Source organism: Salmo salar, chromosome ssa14, assembly GCF_905237065.1.
Source record: "Salmo salar chromosome ssa14, Ssal_v3.1, whole genome shotgun sequence".
NCBI classification, from domain to species: Eukaryota; Metazoa; Chordata; class Actinopteri; order Salmoniformes; family Salmonidae; genus Salmo; species Salmo salar.
Genome location: NC_059455.1, coordinates 87,240,357 through 87,251,457, shown reverse-complemented (window position 1 = coordinate 87,251,457; position 11,101 = coordinate 87,240,357).

Below are 11,101 nucleotides of genomic sequence, written 5' to 3'. Positions count from 1 at the left end.
GGTAGGTTTGGCAGCATGAGTGAAAGATGCTTTGTTGCGAAAGAGGAAGCCAATTCTAGATTTAACTTTGGATTGGAGATGTTTGATGTGAGTCTGGAAGGAGAGTTTACAGTCTAACCAGACACCTAGGTATTTGTAGTTGTCCACATATTCTAAGTCAGAACCGTCCAGAGTAGTAATGCGGGACGCGCGGGCAGGTGCAGGCAGCGTTTAGTTGAAGAGCATGCATTTAGTTTTACTTGTATTTAAGAGCAGTTGGAGGCCACAGAAGGAGAGTTGTATGGAATTGAAGCTCGTCTGGAGGGTAGTTAACACAGTGTCCAAAGAAGGGCCAGAAGTATACAGAATGGTGTCGTCTGAGTTGAGGTGGATCAGAGACTCACCAGCAGCAAGAGCGACATCATTGATGTATACAGAGAAAAGAGTCGGTCCAAGAATTGAACCCTGTGGCACCCCCATAGAGACTGCCAGAGGCCCAGACAACAGGTCCTCCGATTTGACACACTGAACACTATCAGAGAAGTAGTTGGTGAACCAGGTGAGGCAATCATTTGAGAAACCAAGGCTGTTGAGTCTGCCAATGAGGATGTGGTGATTGACAGAGTCGAAAGCCTTGGCCAGGTCAATGAATACGGCTGCACAGTATTGTTTCTTATCGATGGCAGTTAAGATATCGTTTAGGACCTTGAGCGTGGCTGAGGTGCACCCATGACCAGCTCTGAAACCAGATTGCATAGCGGAGAAGGTGTGGTGGGATTCGAAATGCTCGGTAATCTGTTTGTTTACTTGGCTTTCGAAGACTTTAGAGAGGCAGGGTAGGATAGATATAGGTCTGTAGCAGTTTGGGGTCAAGAGTGTCCCCCCTTTGAAGAGGGGGATGACCGCAGCTGCTTTCCAATCTTTGGGAATCTCAGACGACACGAAAGAGAGGTTGAACAGGCTAGTAATAGGGGTTGCAACAATTTCGGCAGATAATTTTAGAAAGAGAGGGTCCAGATTGTCTAGCCCGGCTGATTTGCAGGGTCCAGATTTTGCAGCTCTTTCAGAACATCAGCTGACTGGATTTGGGAGAAGGAGAAATGGGGAAGGCTTGGGCGAGTTGCTGTGGGGGGTGCAGTGCTGTTGACCGGGGTAGCCGTAGAAAAATGCTTATTGAAATTCTCAATTATAGTGGATTTATCGGTGCTGACAGAGTTTCCTATCATCAGTGCAGTGGGCAGCTGGGAGGAGGTGCTCTTATTTTCCAAGGACTTTACAGTTTCCCAGAACTTTTTTGAGTTTGTGTTGCAGGAAGCAAATTTCTGCTTGAAAAAGCTAGCCTTGGCTTTTCTTACTGCCTGTGTATATTGGTTTCTAACTTCCCTGAAAAGTTGCATATCACGGGGGCTGTTCGATGCTAACGCAGAACACCACAGGATGTTTTTGTGTTGGTTAAGGGCAGTCAGGTCTGGAGAGAACCAAGGGCTATATCTGTTCCTGGTTCTAAATTTCTTGAATGGGCATGCTTATTTAAGATGGTGAGGATGCATTTAAAAAAAATAACCAGGCATCCTCTACTGAAGGGATGAGGTCAATATCCTTCCAGGATACTTGGGCCAGGTCGATTAGAAAGGCCTGCTCGCTGAAGTGTTTCAGGGAGCGTTTGACAGTGATGAGTGGAGGTCGTTTGACCGCTGACCCATTACGGATGCAGGCAATGAGGCAGTGATCGCTGAGATCTTGGTTGAAAACAGCAGAGGTGTATTTAGAGGGCAAGTTGGTTAGGATGATATCTATGAGGGTGCCCGTGTTTACGGCTTTGGGGTGGTACCTGGTAGGTTCATTGATAATTTGTGTGAAATTGAGGGCATCAAGCTTAGATTGTAGAATGGCTGGGGTGTTAAGCATGTCCCAGTTTAGGTCACCTAGCAGCACGAGCTCTGAAGATAGATGGGGGGCAATCAGTTCACATATGGTGTTCAGAGCACAGCTGGGGGCAGAGGGTGGTCTATAGCAGGCGGAAACGGTGAGAGACTTGTTTTTAGAGAGGCGGATTTTTAAAAGTAGAAGTTCAAATTGTTTGGGTACAGACCTGGATAGTAGGACAGAACTCTGCAGGCTATCTCTGCAGTAGATTGCAACACCGCCCCCTTTGGCAGTTCTATCTTGTCTGAAAATGTTGTAGTTAGGGATGGAGATTTCAGAGTTTTTGGTGGTCTTCCTAAGCCAGGATTCAGACACGGCTAGGACATCCGGGTTGGCAGAGTGTGCTAAAGCAGTGAATAAAACAAACTTAGGGAGGAGGCTTCTAATGTTAACATGCATGAAACCAAGGCTATTACGGTTACAGAAGTCATCAAAAGAGCGCGCCTGGGGAATAGGAGTGGAGCTAGGCACTGCAGGGCCTGGATTCACCTCTACATCGCCAGAGGAGGAGTAGGATAAGGGTACGGCTAAAAGCTATGAGAATTGGTCGTCTAGGACGTCCGGAACAGAGAGTAAAAGGAGCAGGTTTCTGGGGGCGATAAAATAGCTTCAAGGTATAATGTACAGACAAAGGTATGGTAGGATGTGAATACAGTGGAGGTAAACCTAGGCATTGAGTGATGATGAGAGAGATATTGTCTCTAGAAACATCTTTGGAACCAGGTGATGTCATCGCATGTGTGGGTGGTGGAACTGAGAGGTTGGATAGGGTATAATGAGCAGGGCTAGAGGCTCTACAGTGAAATAAGCCAATAAACACTAACCAGAACAGCAATGGACAAGGCATATTGACATTAAGGAGAGGCATGCTTAGCCAAGTGATCAGAAGGGTCCAGAGAGTAGTGAGGTCGGTTGCAGTCACGGCGATTCAGACAGCTAGCCGGGCCATGGGTAGCACGTTGGCAGAAGATGGTCTTATTAGCCACCTCGTGCGTTTCCGTCGGTAGATTAGTGGGGTTCCGTGTGGTAGAGGGGACCAATCCAATTGCCAATAGTTATAGTGGCCCAAGAAAATTGGCCGATAGACCTATTCAGATAGCAGCCGATAAGACAGCTAACGATTAGCTGGCCGCAGATGGGCGTTCAGGTTACGTCGCGATGGAGGGGCCAGTTGGATAACTCCCTCGGGCAAATGACGTCGGTAGTCCAGTCGTGAAGGCCCGATGGGGCTCCGCATCGGCAGTATCACGGGTCCGGATAGGTGATTGTAGCCCAGGAGTGGCTGATGGAACTCTTCAGCTGGCTAGCTCCGGAATAATTGATGTTAGCTCCGGGACCAACGTTAGCCAATAGTCACTCAGATAGCAGCTAGCTAGCTGCAAGATCCAGGTGTAAATGTCCAGAGCTTGCGGTAGAAATCCGGGGATATGGAGAGAAAATAGGTTCGGTATGCTCTGGTCTGAGTCGCGTTGTACAGAACTGGCGATAGCTTTTCGAGCTAAGGGATAGCTGATGACTGCCAACCGTGGTTAGCTGAATTCTAACGTTAGCTAGTGAACTGGCTAACTTCTGGCTAGCTTCTGTTGTGGATTTGAGGTAAATAATATATTTTTTTTAATTGGTGAGGCGGGTTGCAGGAGAGTGTTTTGAAGTTGAGTTTTTAGAAAAAAATACACCAAAAGATATGCGAAGAAAAGATGTAAATATATATATACACGGGACACGACAAGACGTGGACAAAGGACGTTTGACTGCTATGCCATCTTGGATTAAATAAATGCTCTACAACAAAGCTTTTTTAGTGTCCAACAAGCTTTCTCTACCCTTAACCTTGTTCTGAACACCTCCAAAACAAAGGTCATGTGGTTTGGTAAGAAGAATGCCCCTCTCCCCACAGGTATGATTACTACCTCTGAGGGTTTAGAGCTTGAAGTAGTCACCTCATGCAAGTACATGGAAGTATGGCTAGACGTTACACTGTTCTTCTCTCAGCACATATCAAAGCTGCAGCCTAAAGTTAAATCTAGACTCGGTTTCCTCTATTGTAATTGCGCCTCTTTCACCCCAGTTGCCAAACTAACCCTGATTCAGATGACCATCCTACCCATGCTAGATTACGGAGACATAATTTTGAGATCGGCAGGTAAGGGTGCTCTCGAGCGGCTAGATGTTCTTTACTATTCGGCCATCAGATTTGCCACCAATGCTCCTCATTGGATACATCACTGCACTCTATACTCCTCTGTAAACTGGTCATCTCTGTATACCCATCGCAAGAACCACTGGTTGATGCTTATTTATAAAACCCTCTTAGGCCTCACTCCCCCCATCTGAGATATCTACTGCAGCCCTCATCCTCCACTTACAACACCCGTTCTGCCGGTCACATTCTGTTAAAGCTGTTACAGGTTCCCAAAGCACACACATCCCTGGGTCGCTCCTTTTTTCAGTTCGCTGCAGCTAGCGACTGGAACGAGCTGCAACAAACACTCAAACTGGACAGTTTTATCTCAATCATGGACACTTACTGACAGTTGTGTCCGCTTTGCGAGATGTATTGTTGTTTCTACCTTCTTGCCCTTTGTGCTGTTGTCTTTGGCCAATAATGTTTGTACCATGTTTTGTGCTGCTGCCTTGCTGTGTTGTTATCTTAGGTCTCTCTTTATGTAGTGTTGTGTTGTCTCCCTTGTCGTGACGTGTGTTTTGTCTTATATATATATATATATATATATATATATATTTTTTTAAATAGACCCAGCCCCCGTCCCGCAGGAGGTCTTTTGGTAGCCCGTCATTGTAAACAAGAATTTGTTCTTAACTGACTTGCCAAGTTATATAAAGTTTAATAAAAAATAAAATACATGTGTTGGGTACATTCGGCTGTTCAGATGAAGGGAATGAAATAGTCTATAATACGCACCACCAACTCAGACCGCGGTGTTTAGGCTACTTTAGCTGCTGGCAAAATAATTCAAAGCGCGTACTTTATTTACATTTTTAGTCATTTAGCAGACGCTCTTATCCAGAGCGACTTACAGTAGTGAATGCATACATTTCACACATTTTTTCCGTACTGGAATCGAACCCACAACCCTGGCGTTGCAAACACCATGCTCTACCAACTGAGCCACACGGGACCTCAGTAGGATTGGGTATATTACAGATGTGCATACTCGTATGCAAATATACTTTATCACTCAGGATGTAACTTCCAAGTGTTATTAAAACAAACTCAGACAACCCCATAGTGGAATCATTTACATAGTCGGCTTGTTTGTTCTATGCGAGATAAATATTCCTCTCGAACGCATTCAAGTTGCAAGAGCCATTGGAGATTAAGAGTCAATGCACAACAATTCTTAATGCAGTCGCGGGAAAACTCTTTTGAAAGCAGTTTTGGCCTTTGTTAAAGAGGGGACTCCCAGTTTTACATTGCTAATACGTTAATTTCTCTACTCCTTTAGTTGCGCGTATGGCATCGTTTTGAAACCGGAGCTTCAAGCTTGGTTGAGGAGCAGTTGCGCAACAGAGCTCTTAAAGTGGCAACGTCGTCTTAAAAGGACAATGACATACTTTTTAATAGAAACAAATTCAAATCTTTTGAGTGAATAATAAATACACTGAACAAAAATATAAACGCAACATGTAAAGTGTCGGTCCCATGTTTCATGAGCAAAAATAAAATCACAGAAATGTTCCATATGCACAAAGATATTATATTTCTCACATTTTGTGCACAAATTAGTTTACAGCCCTGTTAGTGGGCATTTCTCCTTTACCAAGATAATCCACCCCCCTGACACGTGTGGAATATTAAGAAGCTGATTAAACAGCATTATCATTACACAGGTGCACCTTGTAATGGGGATAATGAAAGGCCACTTTAAAAACTGCAGTTTTGTCACACAACACAATCTCACAGATGTCTCAAGTTTTGAGGGAAAGCCAATCGGCATGCTGACTGCAGGGATGTCCACCAGAGCTGTTGCCAGAGAATTTAATGTTAATTTCTCTACCATAAACTTCCTCCAACTTCGTTTTAGAGAATTTGGCAGTACGTCCAACCGGCCTCACAACAACAGAACACGTGTAACCAGACCAGGACCCCAACATCCGGCTTCTTCACCTGCGGAGATTGTCTGGGGGGGGGGGGGTCCTTCTTCATAAAAATTCTCCCAGGGAGGACCCCGGACCACCTAAGCAAGAGGACTGGAATTGGTCAAACTCGCAGTTTAATACATGTACAAAATGGACCTTTTTCCCTAAAAGCATGATAGTCATGACTGTCTTACATAAAAGGGGAGGTTAACTTGACCCCAGACAATCAATTTGAGATCGACTTAAATTTCAGTCATAGGATTTTTTGTTGTTGCTTTAACCCCTGTCATTGTCTGACCCATTGCCTCTGACATGAAAGGAGGCAGTGAATTGCTTATCTGTTTTGTGCATTGTAAAATTCTACCAGTAGATGACGGCAGTCAGTCATTGTCACTAGGGAAGCTGATTTAGAAAATAGTGACCTCAAGTCTTTATTGTTGGATGGTGTTCACATAAAAATAGATGAGTTTGAATAGCAAAATTACAGAACACATGAAATTATGAATTACCGAGGTGATTTGTTGAAAGACTATTGACCAACCCAGACAATAGACTTATACATGTTGGTCCCTAATAGTGATTGTGTGCCAAATATCTCCAGTGTTTCCTATACCCCCATTTCCCATTATATAAAAGCAGGTTATGAATTGTATCTATAATGTAGCCTGCATGTGACAAAGGTGGCTTAGTGACATCCTGGAAACTACGAGCTATTTGAATGTTGACTAAAGTTGGTGGTCCTGTTATGTGATGTACCTCTCTGGAATGGGGAAACATGGTTGCTATTTTGTTTCTTCAGTTTGGCAAGGGCCAACATACCTTCGGCTAGCAGAGGGTGAGGACATTCCAGAATGTTTATCAAAACAATGTCTAATGACAAAAACAATGGGCTCTCTGTTTATAACGTTTCCATTTAACAGTGAATGTTTTAATCTCTCTTTTCATTGTTCTGTGGTGAAGGTTACTGTCCTGTAACAATTGTTTGCTATCACATTCATAACACATGTAGCACACACTGTCTATCAGTCTTTAGACAACAGCCACCATTTGAGGAAACAGTTTTACATTTAAGCAATAAGGCCCAAGGTGGTGTAGTATATGGCCAATATACCATGGCTAAGGGCTGTTCTTATGCACGACGCAATGCCTGGAAACAGCCCCTTAGCCGTGGTATATTGGCCATATACCACAAACCTCCGAGGTGCCTTATTGCTATTATAAACTCGTTACCAACGTAATTAGAGCAGTCAAAATAATTGTTTTGTCATACCCGTGGTATACGTTCTGATATACCACAGCTGTCAGCCAATCAGCATTCAGGGCTCGAACCACCCAGTTTATAAATTGTAATAATAGCAGAAAACAGACCATAGTGTGAAATACAAGTGTGAAGTTAGTTTGTTCACTCACGTTCTCTCCCTTCTTGCCAACGGCTCCCTGTGGGCCCTTGATACCTCGACCACCCTGTAAGAAACATTATCTTCATCATCATCAACATCATCATCAGCACTGATATAACACGGCTTTAAGCCAATCCGCATTCAGGGCTTAAACCACCCAGTTTATAATACTGAATGGCTCACCTACTCTAAGCACATGTTTTAGTCACATTTCTCAGATGGGACAAACTTCTGACTATGCAGCATTTTCCAGCCAGGTTGAAATTCCAGCCATTTTCCTGAAATAAACAGGATTACTGATTGCAACACTGGTTAATGCATTTCTAATTTGTTCAAACAAAGAAACATTATGCAAATCTCCTCAATTACTAGAGTTTAGATATAACCCCAAGCTCCCGACTACAGATGTAGGATCAGCTTATCCTACCCTAATTCAATCCTAGCCTAAAACCATTATATAAAAATGTATGTAAAAATGTCAACCTTAGATCAATGGTTTGGGACAACCACTAACCTGTAGCTGATAGGCGTTGAACTTTGACACGGGGAAGAGACACTTTTTGACTAGACGGCTACTGAGGGTCACCTAAATGATGAGGTCAACCTTTACTGGCATTAGGGGGCCAGAGATAGCCTTTAGACCTCAATGATACAATACACGGAGTTTTCATAGCAACGTCCTCTGGCCTCTGGGATGTTTCCACAACGACGGCTCGTCAAAACTGTGGCTTCCCTCAGGCAACTGGCAACTTGGGCTCCTGAGTGGCACAGCGGTCTAAGGCACTACATCTCAGTGCTAGAGGCGTCACTACAGACCCTGGTTTGATTCCAGGCTGTATCACAACCGGCTGTGATTGGGAGTCCCATAGGGCGGAGCACAATTGGCTCAGCATTGTCCGGGTTAGGATTTGGCCGGGGTAGGCCATCGTTGTAAATGACAATTTGTTCTTAACTGACTTTCCTAGTTAAATAAAGATAAAACAATAATTATTGCAAGCTCTGCTATTGCTAGAATTCGGGAAAACTAGTAGTCAGTTATCTACCCTACATACACAAACAAACAGCAATGGGATATATTAATGCATCTTGGGAATATGGACCTGTAAACACAAGGATACAATAGGCTGAAATATCGATCTGAATATTTATTATCTTGGCTGTCTGCACTGGAGTTGCTGTACCTGGTGACATTGTGGTGTGTGGGGAGGATGCAACCACAGATGATGACAAGCTCATAAGGCAGGTGTTCACCACATTGAACCAACACACCTCTCTAATGTCAATGTCATCCTGAATCTCCTCCATAAGTCCACTCCACCATCAGTCCCCCACTGGACTGCCACATGTCCGGAGGCCATTCAACAGCTAAAATCCCATCTGGAAACTTCTGGCGTGCATTGCCTTCATATGTACCTATTTTGTACCACCCATGGCTGGCAAGCCCACGTGACACCTGGACTGCATGTGAAGAATGAGCTCTCATGCTGTGGGGACTAATGCAATGCAGGGCTCTATGCTGACATTTGTTTCAAGGACCACAATGACAAATATTTGAGGTATTAATGATAAGAATTGCCAGCAATTACAATATACAGGGCTCAGGAGCACCAGAAAAATGTATTTGTAAGATTGAGATATAGCCTACATTCGGCCTATATGCATCTCTCAAAGAAGCTCTCCCTTTCTTTCCATGCCACCAAGTGTTGCATGCATACTACTGGTAAAATGACCACAATGATAACTATCATCTGTGGTTACCAGGTTGCGCTAGCTATTTCTGTAACATGACTGAACATGGTTAGCGGCTGGTGAGTTGTACGTAAAACGCGGTCCTGCCAATCTGCGATAGGAAGAAAGAAACGTTGTGCTGGTATTGTGGGTCATAAGATTTGAACGGTTTGGGCGAGAAAGAAACCGTTTCCGCGGTAGTAATGGTGAACGCATGACGTCACGAATTCGCGTGATTTTATTCCTTATGTCACTCAGAGGCTGTGGAACAGTGAAGTAATAATGACAACAATTATTATCTGGGTGATTTTTTTCGAGGTGTACTGGTGCTGCCAAATTCAAATTTCAAGTCGCATAGCGTAATATTTAGGAGTATATGCTACCAAAATGCACTGTAGACCTCTGCATTGGCCTGTGAAACTGTAATCCCAATATCCCTATAATAACATAATGCCATCTACGGCCAACAAGAGGCCCTTTAGGGTGGTCAAACTTAAACAAAGATGCTGTATGACATACACAATACTATTAGAAATAGGAAAATCACTCGCATCTGAGATAACCTGTGTGTGGTAATCATTTGCTAATAACTTGAAAGAAAATAAAAGGTTGATACTGGCAATATCAGTTTGTGGGTTTGTCTTTTTATTATACAGTTAATGAGGCTAACCATGTTGAAGGATACCAGATCTGACTTCTACAGCTACATGCCGTCATGAAATGGATGAGTGCAAGCCCTAGCCTTGTAATGAAGGTAGGCCTTAATGATGACATGCACAAGAGGGACATTATTAGCAAAAGCACTATCATGAGGGTGTGCAAAAATTATGATTATTATTTTTTGTACTTTTACCGCTTTTTTCTCCCCAATTGGTAGTTACTGTCTTGTCTCCTCAGTGCAACTCCCCTACGGACTCAGGAGAGGCACGCATCCTCCGAAACACAACCCTGCCAAACCACACTGCTTCTTGACACACTGCTCGCTTAACCCGGAAGCCAGCCACACCAATGCGACTGGCCCACCACAAGGAGTTGCTAGAGATCGATATGTCTCTCAGTCAGCTGTGACACAACCTAGGATCGAACCCAGATCTGTAGTGACACCTCAAGCACTGCAATGCAGTGCCTTAGACTGTTGTGCCACTTCAGAGTCCCTGCAGAATGTAATTTTTGAAGGTTATTTGATTTAATTTAAAAAATAAATAAAAATAAAAATCTTGAAATAAATTAGCCATTTGTTGCTTCATTATGCACTATATATACAAAGGTATGTGGACACCCCTTCAATTAGTGGATTTGGCTATTTCTGTCACACCCGTTGATGACAGGTGTATAAAATCGAGCACACAGTCATGCAATCTCCATAGACAAACATTAGCAGTAGAATGGCCTTACTGAAGAGCTCAGTGACTTTCAACGTGGCACCGTCATAGGATGCCACCTTTCCAAGAAGTCAGTTCATCAAATTTCTTTGGATATGTAAAAAATGTGGAAGTGTTGCCACTAGCCTATGAGAGAGCAAACAGATGGAGCTGTCTGCCACTATAAGGCACAGGACCATATGGCATTCACAGAGCGCTTTGTACACCACAATGTCAGTCGGAACCGGTCCCGAACCGCTCAAAGTCCCCCATATAGGGGACTTAACATCTGACAGGTTAACCACACAAGACTTTTCTAGATTCTCAATCCACACTGCCCTTTCACACCTGGATAAAAGGAACACCTATGTGAGAATGCTATTCATTGACTACAGCTCAGCGTTCAACACCATAGTGCCCTCAAAGCTCACCACTAAGCTAAGGACCCTGGGACTAAACACCTCCCTCTGCAACTGGATCCTGGACTTCCTGACGGGCCGCACCCAGGTGGTAAGGGTAGGTAACAACACATCCGCCACGCTGATCCTCAACACGGGGGCCCCTCAGGGATGCGTGCTCAGTCCCCTCCTGTACTCCCTGTTCATTCAT